The sequence below is a fragment of the Marmota flaviventris genome, chromosome 2, assembly GCF_047511675.1.
Source record: "Marmota flaviventris isolate mMarFla1 chromosome 2, mMarFla1.hap1, whole genome shotgun sequence".
In the NCBI taxonomy this organism is placed as follows: domain Eukaryota; kingdom Metazoa; phylum Chordata; class Mammalia; order Rodentia; family Sciuridae; genus Marmota; species Marmota flaviventris.
Window position 1 is genome coordinate 99390941 of NC_092499.1, and position 12273 is coordinate 99403213.

The following is a 12273-nucleotide window of genomic DNA, read 5'->3' on the forward strand; positions in this document are numbered from 1 at the left end:
TTGATTTTATTTATTACGCTATAGGAGTCTTAATAAGGAAGTCAGGGTCAATCCAACAAGATGGAGATTTGGGCCTACTTTTTCCTCTGTTAGGTGCAGGGTCTCTGGTTTAATTTCTAGGTCCTTGATCCACTTTGAGTTTTGTGCATGAGATATAGAGGTTAAATTTCATTTTGTTGCATATGGGTTTCCAATTTTCCCAGTGCCATTTGCTGAAGAGACTATCTTTTCTCCAATATATGTTTTTGGTGACTTTGTCTAATATAAGGTAACTCTAATTATGTGGGTTTCTCTCTGTGTTCTCTATTCTGTACCATTGGTCTATAAGTCTATTTTGATGCCAGTACCATGTTTTGTTGTTGTTGTTGTTGTTTTTTTACTATTGCTCTGTAGTATAGTTTAAGGTCTGGTATAGTGATGAAGTTTGATGGACTACTATTATAGCAAGAATTGCTTTGCTGTAGTGATGAATATTCCCTGATCAAATTGGGTTTCCTGTTAGATCTTAAAATGGGAGACTATTTCTGTCCCCAGGTCACAAACTGAGAGTCCTGGAACCTACTGCCACATCCTTTATTACCCGCAGCCTCCACCCTCCATGGGCAAAAGGGGCTGGAAGGCAGGGCAGAGGTCAGGTTCTCTCTGGCCATTTTTCTATAGCCAAGGCAGCTTTTCTGGGATTTTTTTTTTCCCCCGAGTTTAGTGCTAGTGTCCTTGACCACAGTGAGGTGATCTGTGGCTGCCTGGGGCTAACCTGAGAAACAGTGCTGGGAGTTTAAAAGTTTGAAATCCCTTTTTAATCTTTATTTCAGTGTCCTGCTCTCCTTGCACACCAGGGGCAGTGCCTTTTGGCACCTTTTACTTCCTGATGGTTCAGACCCCTTATCACGCAACTGCATAAATACCTGTGCATACAGAATCTCTTTCAAATACTTTACCCCAATAGACCAACCTCAATGTCAAGATTGTATAATAATCCAGAAAAACCACTCAAAGGCCAGATGGTGTTACAGCAAAATGACTTTCTCATAGACAGACTTTTAGCTGTAGGGTGCCCATTAAGCCAAGATCTCTACCAGTAAGATCAATGCAGCATGGCCCATGTCTTAAAGGGCCAGTAACAAACAACAAAACAAAACAAACAAAAACAGACAAGAGAGGATCACTGAAACAAGGGCTGACAGATGGGAACACTTAAAATGGACAGACCTGCGCGACCTGCGCATACAAATTTCTTCCACTTACTTTACCTTTGACAGATCAACTCCAACTGCAAGATTGTACAATAATCCAGAGAGCTATCTAAAAGCCAGATCATTACAGTAAAACATCTTTGACAGACTTATACCTATAGGTAGCCCTTTCTTCAACTCACTTTACCTCTGACAGACTAACTCCAGTTGCAAGATTGTACAAAAAAGAAATACAGAGAGACAATAAGGGAGGAGCCTCCAAACCACGGCCAACAGACAGGAACCTATAAATTGAGCAGCCAAGATCTTTCCCAAGAGACTACTAATAGGATCAATGCAGTACTGGCCATGTCTTAAAAGGGGTAATGACAGATATAGACAGACAACCAGAGGGAATTCCCAAGCCCAAAGCCCACAAACATATGAGAACCTAGAACAGATCAGAAGGGAGTAAATATCCCTAGGTTCTCAAGTCCCGCTTAACTCCTACACCAAGTGACACCACAGATGTCCCCAGAGAGAGGGACCATATGTTCCCACGAACAGGAACCACATGTGTGGAATCAAGGGCCTCGGCCTGCACACAGGGGACTTACCAAAGAGCCAAAGTTCTTGCGACTTTCCTAAATTCAGTTTCCTTTTTCTCAAAGTGGACCATGATGGAGCAAACCATACCAGGGAGAGGAAGCGGAGTTCCCTGAAGGAAAAGGGACAGCAGCTGCCGGGACAGTCCCTCAGTCCCTCCCTTTACTCACAAGTTTCCTACTAACTCTCTTGCAGTTGGTTCTCAACAAGTTTGCCAGCCACCTTGAATCCTCAGTATGAAAGTGGGGTTCTTTGGAGAGCCAGGCCTGCCCAAGAAAGCTGGAACAGGGGCTGCTCAGGTCCCATCTGGGGTGCCAAATTTGTTGCTGAAAGCTTGGTTCTTGTTCCTGATGCCAATCCAATAATGAGGACACAGTCTGAGAAAAGGAAAAAGAAGGTTTATTGGTTTGCTAGCAAAGGAGAAACGCAGGGACTCCTGTCCCAGAGGCTGAGATTCTGCGCATCAGGAGGAACAGGGGGCTTTTAAAGAGGTGATTCATTTGCTAATTTGGGAGACAGTCATTTCTGAGATCTTCGGGTACCATCCCCAAAGTCTGGATTACTTTATTCCTATGGTGGGTGTGTACAAGGACAGATAAACCTGACTAGGATGGGGAGGAAAGGTAATCCAGTTTCCCCTGAGATGAGAGAGGGGAAGAGATTAGGGAGGAGCAGAGAGAGAGAGGAAGAGAAAGAAACATGTTTATTTTAAAAATAGGGTGACTGCCGGGACAGCAGTGAGCCAGTGAGAGGAAAGCAGGGATGGCAGCAGCTGGAAATATAAAATTGTTTGGAGTCAACACTGATTCCAACCACAGGTGTGTCAGCCTCTACTCCTGCTGTTCCAGTTCAGACCTCAAATGCTTCAGATCATCAGACGGCATCACCGCCTTCAGGATGCCAATGCATGAAGGGAAAAATGAAAGGCTGTCCAATGAGTGCAGAACCCTCTGGTCCAATCTGTGAGAGCAGAACATGCTCTGTGCCTGCCCACCAAGATAGTGCATATGAGTATGTGGAATGTCTGTTATGGGTGCTGCTGCTAAGAATAAGGAGAACCTGGGTCTTTCACATCTGATGCCACCGTCTAATCAAACACCAGCTCCAGATCAGGCCTTGACTTGTCTGCCATCAGAGAGGAGTCATCCATTCCACGAGCAGATTCAGAGAAAAAGTGGGTTTATCCTTCCAAACAGACGTTCTGGAATGCAATGTTAAGGAAAGGGTGGAAGTAGAAGGATAAGGCTAGTAGTCAGAAAGATATGCATAATATCATTAAAATTCACAATCAGAACAATGAACAGGCCTGGAAGGAGATTTATTTATTTATTTAATTTTAGTTGTTGGCAGACCTTTTTCTCATTCTTTCTTTTTTTTTTTTTTTTAAACTTATATATGGTGCCGAGAAATCAAACCCAGTGCCGCCTCACACATGCTAGTTAAGTGTGCTACAGCTGAGCCCCAGCCCCAGCCCCTGGAAGGAGATTTTGAAGTGGGAAGCCCTTCATGCTGCCTAGTGTCCTTGTGGTCCATCATTGATCTGATTTGGAGGGAAAGCAAAAGAATATTCACCAAGGGCAAGAATTTGTTCCTGGATGGGGTATGAGCTGCCTTTGGACAGGCGCGTTTGGATCTTCAACGGTTGGGGCACAGAAGTCAGATCTGTGATAGATTGCTATGATGGTGGCAGAGTTGACAAGGACTACCAGTTCACCATCCTGGACTTCCGCCCTGCCTTGGATCCGCTTTCAGCAGTATGGGACAGAATGAAAGTTGCTTGGTGGCGCTGGGCCTCTTGACCAGTTTCGTTTGTGATGCAAAGTATAAACTATTTTTTTTTCTGAGAGATACATTAAATATTTCCCCCAAACTGAACTGCACTCGTGATGTAATGGGAACTTCAACTGAGTAATGGTGCTTCATCCTCCATTTAGCAAAGGACCCCTGCTCCATTCAGTTTTTTTTTTTTCCTTTTATTTATTTTTTTTGAAAGTTAGAAATTATCATTTTACCTTTTATTTCTATGAATTTGACTACCTTAGGTAACTCATATAAGTGGAATAATACAGTATTTGATTTAGTACATATTTAGCAAGACATTATCGAAATTCATCCAGGATGTAGTTTGTGACAGAACTCCCAAACTTTTACTTATACATAAATTGTTTCCATTGAGATAATTGTTATTTATTTACTTACTTTAAATTGAATAATAATGTAGTATAATTTTATTATGTACAACATGGTCAACTCTAATAAATGCATTAATTACAAAAATGCATGCTTCCTCCAGTATTTCCTATTTGAAAAGATAATGGAAATTTAAGATTATCCATCTCAAATAATGAACATTGCAAAATTTCAAGCTGAACATTACACAAATGTAAAATTGAAAATGGCATATCTGTTGAACCACAACAAGAGACCCAAACAATGGTAATATAAAAAAATTTGAACTGCTATGGTGAAAAAAACTCACAGTATTTTACTCCCTGCTCTGTTTTTAGTTGCTCTCCTTATATCAAAGAAGACATTTGGCATTTGTTTTTTAGGGATTGGCTAGCTTCACTTAGCATAATCTACTCTAATGCCATCCATTTCCCTGCAAATTCCATGATTTTGTCATTTTTTAGTGCTGAGTAATACTCCATTGTGTATAAATGCCACATTTTTTTAATCCATTCATCTATTGAAGGGCATCTAGGTTGGTTCCACAGTCTAGCTATTGTGAATTGTGCTGCTATGAACATCGATGTAGCAGTATCCCTATAGTACGCTCTTTTAAGGTCTTCAGGGAATAGTCCGAGAAGGGCAATAGCTGGGTCAAATGGTGGTTCCATTCCCAGCTTTCCCAGGAATCTCCATACTGCTTTCCAAATTGGCCGCACCAATTTGCAGTCCCACCAGCAATGTACAAATGTACCCTTTTCCCCACATCCTCTCCAGCACTTGTTGTTGTTTGACTTCATAATGGCTGCCAATCTTACTGGAGTGAGATGGTATCTTAGGGTGGTTTTGATTTGCATTTCTCTGACTGCTAGAGATGGTGAGCATTTTTTCATGTACTTGTTGATTGATTGTATGTCCTCCTCTGAGAAGTGTCTGTTCAGGTCCTTGGCCCATTTGTTGATTGGGTTATTTGTTTTCTTATTGCTTAATTTTTTGAGTTCTTTGTATACTCTGGATATTAGGGCTCTGTCTGAAGTGTGAGGAGTAAAAATTTGTTCTCAGGATGTAGGCTCCCTATTTACCTCTCTTATTGTTTCTCTTGCTGATGAGCTGCATTTTGCCTTGTGGTTTACAGCAGATCATTCCGACTTTTCTTCCTGTTTGGTTTAAGTGGGAAGCAGTACCTCAGTTTTTCCCTTAGCTGCAATATTGCCTGTGTATTTCATCTAGTCTGAAAAAATAATTTTTAGAACTGAGGAAAGCTGCTTTTTTTCTTACTGTTTTCTCAGAAATATTTGAGAGATAAAACCCAAAAGTCAGTGTACTGCCCGTGAGCTTTCACCTGGTTAAATCCTTTAACTAAAGGCATTTATTATAAATAAGCAAAATCTTTTTAAAAAGAGACTATTATTTCTGAAGTTCCTACAATTTAGTAAAGACCCTGAACAAAATGCAAAGCCATACCTTTGCCCTCAGCAAGACTAATGCTTGTCTTGGCTCTCTAAATTCTCCTTGATATGCATTTTTCAGACTGGGCCTTGTTAAAGAAGTTTCAACTAACATGAGGTGCTGATGAATAAGCTTTGACACATATATTTTAATTTTTAAAATATTTTTCTGTTGTTCGGATATGTAACTCTGCTCCCCTAAAACAGATCTCTTCATTGTCCCTGGAATTTCAAGTTATCCCCACTCTGAGTTCCATTCCTTCCTCCATTGGAAGACTTCCCCCTGGTTGGCCTAATCCAGATTTAAAAGCCTGACTCAAGTCATAGTGCCAGTGATTATATTTAGCTGAGTATTAACATTCACACGAAGAGTATTTTTCTCAGCTGTAGTATGTTTACATCAATTCACTGTCTCAATCTTTATGTTTTAAGGAAGCTTTAAGCTTGGTGTTGAATTCCTTGTATCAGTAACCCCAAAACTGGTTATTCTAATTATAGCAGCATGTTACAAATGACTGTTTTTTAAAGTGTTGATAATATTAAATCCTTTAATTTATCCTTGGAAAAAAAAAGGTGTAGTATCAGAGCAGCAAGGGTTATATTCAAAGCATAAAGTGAACCACTGTTACAAATTAATTTGTGTGTGTGTGTGTGTGTGTACATGTGTGTGAGAGCTCTGTTTACCCAGATGGAATTATAAAGCTATTTGAATATGCAGCCAATTATCTCATGGAAGAGTTTTCAAGGTATCTAGGAAAAAAAGAAAAGAAAATAGACCTCCCATAATTACATTCATGTTGTTTTCCCAAATAGTAGCAAACCATTTTCCTAAACCTCTTTCCTCTCACCACCATTAACTTGCTTTTATGAGATTCAAGTGTCAGCCCTAAAACAGAAGTAAATAATTGTTCCCTAAACAAATGAGAGTTTGGACTAGCAAAGAGGAGCTTGGAAAGATTCAAGTGCAATTCCTCTGAAAATTTGTACTTATGTGGAGAAAAAAAAAAAGAAGAAGAAGAAGAAAGTTAACGAATGAGAAACTATTTCTAAGGACAGAAGCAGTGGTTGTCCCTTTGGAAACCTTTCTTCTTGAATATAGAGTGGGTTTAAGAGCAGACTTCCTTGAATAGGTAGTGTTTTGGTTGCTTCCTCAAGCTTCAGGGTTACTAGGGAGCTATGTCCTTAAAAGACCTCTGCAGCAGGAGGGATGAGGTCAGTGCACTCAACCCAGCAGAGCAGGAACCACACCTACTGAGGGAAAGAATGACAAGGAACAAAGAAAGGAGGACTGGGAGAGGGCCACTGTGGGTGTGGGTGTTAATAGAGGACACAGAATGAGAAAAGGAATCTGTAGCAAGACACCAAACAAACTGGAAATAGAAGTGTAAGGAAGAAAAGAAGGAAAAGATAGATTATAGTTACAAAGGGAAAAAAAGGAAACCGGAGAGGATGAAAAATTTAAAGCACATAATAAAACAGTAGTAAGTTAGGGGAATATTGAAACAAAAATGGGAGAACACCCCAACAGTGTAACCAAAGAGACAGAATTTTTTCCCCCTGAAAATGATACTTTTACAAATAAAAAGAAACTTAAAAAAAATTGTTTCAAACACAAAACAAAATGAAAACTTCACTTTACAATAACACTACTCTGATTGAATGTCAGCACTGGATTTTCTTATTCAACTTGTTGTTTTAGAAGCATGTGAGAACAGAGCGTACATGCAGAGATACCATCTCACCAGATGGTGGGAACCCGTGGTATGCAGGCAGTATCTGGCCCTCATTCTATTTCATCTTACTCACAGAGGAATCGCTGACAAGAAATATTAGAATTTCATGCAAAAACAGCATTACGGTATGAAAATCCTTAACAGTAATGTGGCAAAAGGCCACAAGATGGTGATGGTATACCTGAAGAGCTCTAGGTCCTCTGCACAATGAGTTGCGCCTAAATCCCACCCCTCCCTTAACAGATTTTTCTTCAGCAAGAAATTGTTATGTGTGTGGAGTTGGAAACTATGAAGGAGGGAATATTTGAAGAACACTACCTTTATAGCAAAATATAATAATGTTTATCCATTTAGTTGTTTGTTTGTTTGGGGTTTTTTTGCCCAATTAAAAACAATGAAGCGGTACCAGCAAACAGGAACTACTTTTTTCCCATCAAAAAAACACTCTGAAAAAAAAGCAATTAATTAATTAAAAAAATAAAAAAGAAGTCACTCTGCAAGTGATATTTTTGTTCTTTTATTTAGAGAATGGTCTCCCTATGTTGCTCAGGTTAGCTCTGAATTCTGGGCTCAAGCAACCCTCCTACCTCAGCTTCCCAAGTAGCTGGGAGTATAGGTGTGCAGTCCTAGGCTGCCTAAGGGTACATTTTAAATAGTGACTGTTAAATCTTTAGAAAAATATTTGTATTTTTCCTGAGCTCCATAAAATGAGAAATTTTCCTGAGTAGTCCACTGAAGGTTTTATTTCCTTTACTGTAATTTATTTCCTTACTCATCAAGGAAATGACTAGCAGAGTTAATCTCTTACCTAAAAAGGGTGTGGCCTTTAGGTTACTAATGACTCATATTGATATAAAGATAAATTCAACTTTCAAATGTGCAAACATACATGAACATGCTTTTTATGAACTATTTAATACAGAATCAAAGCTTGGATGGAGGAATAAAGTGCAATCTTGTGCCTAAAATACCAAGAAAAGCCAGGGGGGAAATAGCCTAAAGCGGATTTTAGGACCATAGTCCTTTCATCCCCAGTCCTTTTTATTTTTTATTTTGAGACAGGGTCTTGCTAAGTTGCCCAGGCTGTCCTCAAATTTGCAATCCTCCTGCCTCAGCCTCCCAGGTAGTTGGGATTACATGTGTGCACCCAGCTAGGGCCATAACTCTTTATTTGATTAACAATATTAGTCATTAAAAATATTTTTTTCTACTGGGGATGTGGCTCAAGTGGTAATGTGCTCGCCTGGCATGCATGCGGCCCGGATTCGATCCTCAGCACCACATACAAAGATGTTGTGACCGCCGAAAACTAAAAAATAAATATTAAAATATATATATATTTTTTTTTTCCCTAGATAACATCAAGTAAATTCTTACAAAAGTAACAAGTCCTAAATATTGACTTGAAGCTGATAATATGTTTCAAAAGTGCACAACAATCTTTACCTTTGACTCTGTAATTGCATATCAAAGAATTTATCTTTGTTTGACATCACTCCAACCAGAATGGCAATTATCAAGAATATAAGTAATAATAAATGTTGGAACACTCATACATTGTTGGTGGGACTGCAAATTAGTGCATCCACTCTGGGAAGTAGTATGGAGATTTCTCAAAAAATTAGGAATAGATCCACCATTTGACCCAGTTTTTCTACAAAGAACTTAAAATCAGCATACTACAGTGACACAGCCATACCAATGTTTATACAGCACAATTCACAATAGTCAAGTTATGAAACCAACCTAGATGCCCATCAACAGATGAATGGATAAAGAATTTGTGGTATATGAAGGCAATGGAATATTACTCAACCATAAGGAAGAATGGCTTTAAGATATTCACTGGTAAATTGATGAATTTGGAGACTATCTCTAAGTGAAATAAGTCAATCCCCAAAACCAAAAGTTGAATGTTCTCTCTTGATATATAGATGCTAACCCACAAAAAGGGGAGGGGCTGTGGAAGGAAAGAATAGAAGTTCAGTGGATTAGACAAAGGTGAATGAAGGGAACAAAGGGTGGATAGGAGTGGGAAAGAGTGGAATGAATTTAACATAACTTTCCTATGTACATATATGAACACACCACAGTGAATTTCAACATCATGTACATCCACAAGACTGGGATCCTAATAGGATAAGATATATTCCATGCTTATATAAATATATCAGAATAGATTCTACTGTCATGTATAACAGAAAAAAAAGAACTTTTTTAAAAATAATTATCTTAGGAAAGCAAGAAATTCACATGAACATTGTAAGGGTGTTTATTATAGTAATAAAAAATTTAGAAACACCAAAGTTGGAAATGAGTCAAATAACTTATCTGGCATCTATAAACTGAAATAATACCCAAAAGTTTAAATTATATTTTTAGGGTATTTTCATATATTACTCATGGGAGTATAAAAATAGGCAATCTTTTTTTTTTTTTAAATATTTATTATTTAATTTTCGGCAGACACAACATCTTTATTTGTATGTGGTGCTGAGGATCGAACCCAGGCCGCACGCATGGTAGGCGAGCACGCTACTGCTTGAGCCACATCCCCAGCCCAAAAAAATAGGCAATCTTTTGAAAGAGCAATTTGGTATGAAATGGGTATAAAATTTATCCTGAGGGGTGGAAAGGTTGTTGTTGTTTGTATGGGAATTGAACCCAGGGACACTTTACCACTAAGCCACATCCCAAGCCCTTTTCATTTTTATAATTTTAAGACAGGGTCTTGCTAAGTTACCTAGGTAGGGTCTTGCTAACTTGATGAGACTGGCCTTGAACTTGCAATCCTGCTTCAGTTTCCCTAGTTGCTGGAGTGACAGGCATTCACCACCACACTTGGCTAGGTACGAGTTTAATAGTCAGCTCCCTAGCGCAAAAAAAAAAAAAAAAACTTACAAATTTGTGTTTTGTTTTACTTTTAAAATTTCCATATTATCTACAAATGCCTTTATAACTATATAATGCTTTATACTAAAAAAAATCATTACATATAAAATATTGTCTTAGCCCTCCTGTCACTGTCACATCTTAGAAAGCAATTTCTTCCTTTTGGACTGCTATTATTATTATTATTTTTTATTAGCTACACACGACATTACAATGATCTTGGCAATTCATACATTTTAATCATTGGGGTATAATTTCTCATTTTTCTGATTGTACAGATTGCAGAATCATACTGGTCTGGACTGCTATTATTAAAGTCAGAGCATATGAATATCTCAAAATGTAGATGAATGGGATTTTTTTTTTCTTTTTCCATCTCTCAAAAGATGGTTAAAGGGGAAAACTCATTTTTATTTATGGAGGACAAAGTTTTAAAATAATAGGAAAAAACTGCCCAACCCCTGACTATCAGTTGCCATATAGTCCCTACTACTTTAATTATTGAAAAAAAAAAAATCAGTGCTGAGTTTCAAACCTAGGGCTTTGCACATGCTAAGCAAGTGCTCTACCACTGATCTACACTCTTAGCCCCTATTCTAATTTTTTAAAAATATTAATTTTTTAGTTATACATAATACCTTTATTTTTGTGTGTGTGTGTGTTGCTGAGGATCAAACCCAGGGTCTCGCACTTGCTAGGCGAGTGCTCTACCGCTGAGCCACAACCCCAGCCCCCCCATTCTAATTTTAACAGTCCTTCTCCCCACTCCACCCCCAACTCATTTCTCCCCTTGGTACATTTCATTTCATAATGTAATTAGAAAGTATTTGGGAGAGCTATGTGTGTTTTGTTAAAAGACTAAGGGAGAGTTATGTGTGTGTTGCTAAAAGATTAATCATCTTAAAATGTGCCTTTCTTCTCTATTTTACTCGATAATCTTTAATGGTAGGTTGCAAAAGAACATTTATAGCAGAATATATTTCAAATTATTAGCAAACTTATTTTTTCTAGAAGTAGTAGGATTATAGGGAAATTTTAGATTATAATTTTTATGTTTCTGAAATGTTTTAAGAAAAGCTGAGATTACTTTTATAGTACATAAATAAATAAAAGTGAGGAGGGAATTCTTTAAAATTCTCATTGACCAGGGGGTGAAATCTAAACTCTTTTTGTTCAAATGTCTACCTGTAAAATCTACCTATTCAATAAAACTTGCCCAGCCCCAGCAGCCACTCTCAAATCAGCACACCGTGTGCCATAGTATCAGTTAAACTCTTTCACAGTTAATTTACAGATACTTAAGGATGGAGTTATGTTTGTTCTTCTTTTTCTTTTTTTCTGCTTACTGTTTTGTTGTTGTTTGTTTGTGTGTTTGTTTTGGCGGTGCTGGGGATTAAACCCAGGGATTTCCACATGCACTGAGCTATACCCCAGTTCCCATATTTATTCTTTATGTCCCCTAAAGTGCCTAAACAAATCCAGAGCCACAGCAGATGATCATTAAATGTTTATTAAATCAGTTTGAAACTTAACATCTAAGGAAATTAAAAAGAATATTAAAAATTACTTTCTTCAAAATACCAGCAGATTTTCTTAGGAAGAAAAGAATAAGAGTTTAAAAATACGTATAATCTAAAGAAGGAAAGCTGTAAAAAGAGATAAGATACCATATTAGTTTTATTTAGCTGTTGAAACAATTACTACAATTTAGGGGCTTAATACAACAGAAACTTATTTTTTCTGAATGCCAGAAGTCATTAGTTTCTTTGGGTGGAATAAAGGTATCAGAAGGTTGTGCTTCCTGCAGAGGCACTAGGGAGGATCTATTGCTCACTGCATTGAAGTTCTGGTGGCTGCCAGCACTCCTTGGTCTGTGGTCCCACATTTGAGTCTCTACATCTGTGGTCACATTGCCTTCTCTTGTCTGTGTATCAAGTCTCCTTTTACTTCCCTCCTTGAAGGATATGTATAATTGCATTTAGGGCTCATCATATAATCCAGGATAATCAACCACTCTCAAAATCCTTAATTTACTCACATCGATAATGTTCTTTTTGCCATACAGGTAACATTCACAGATTCCAGGAAATAGGATACAGCCATCTTTTGATCATCTCATCAGTGACAGTTTCTATCTATGCACAGGAAAGATTCTTCATGGTCACCAACCCTTCTTTTTTCAACCAGATCTTCCATTTACAAGGCAATCGTATAATAAAAAGAAAATTAAGGGCTGGGGTTGTAGCTCAGTGG

General features: G+C 38.1%; 1 pseudogene; it reads left to right on the top strand.

Annotated features, from left to right (window-relative positions):
- The first annotated feature begins 2388 nt into the window (after positions 1 to 2388).
- LOC114082750 (holocytochrome c-type synthase pseudogene) lies at positions 2389 to 3577 on the top strand (annotated as a pseudogene).
- The last annotated feature ends 8696 nt before the right edge of the window (positions 3578 to 12273 follow it).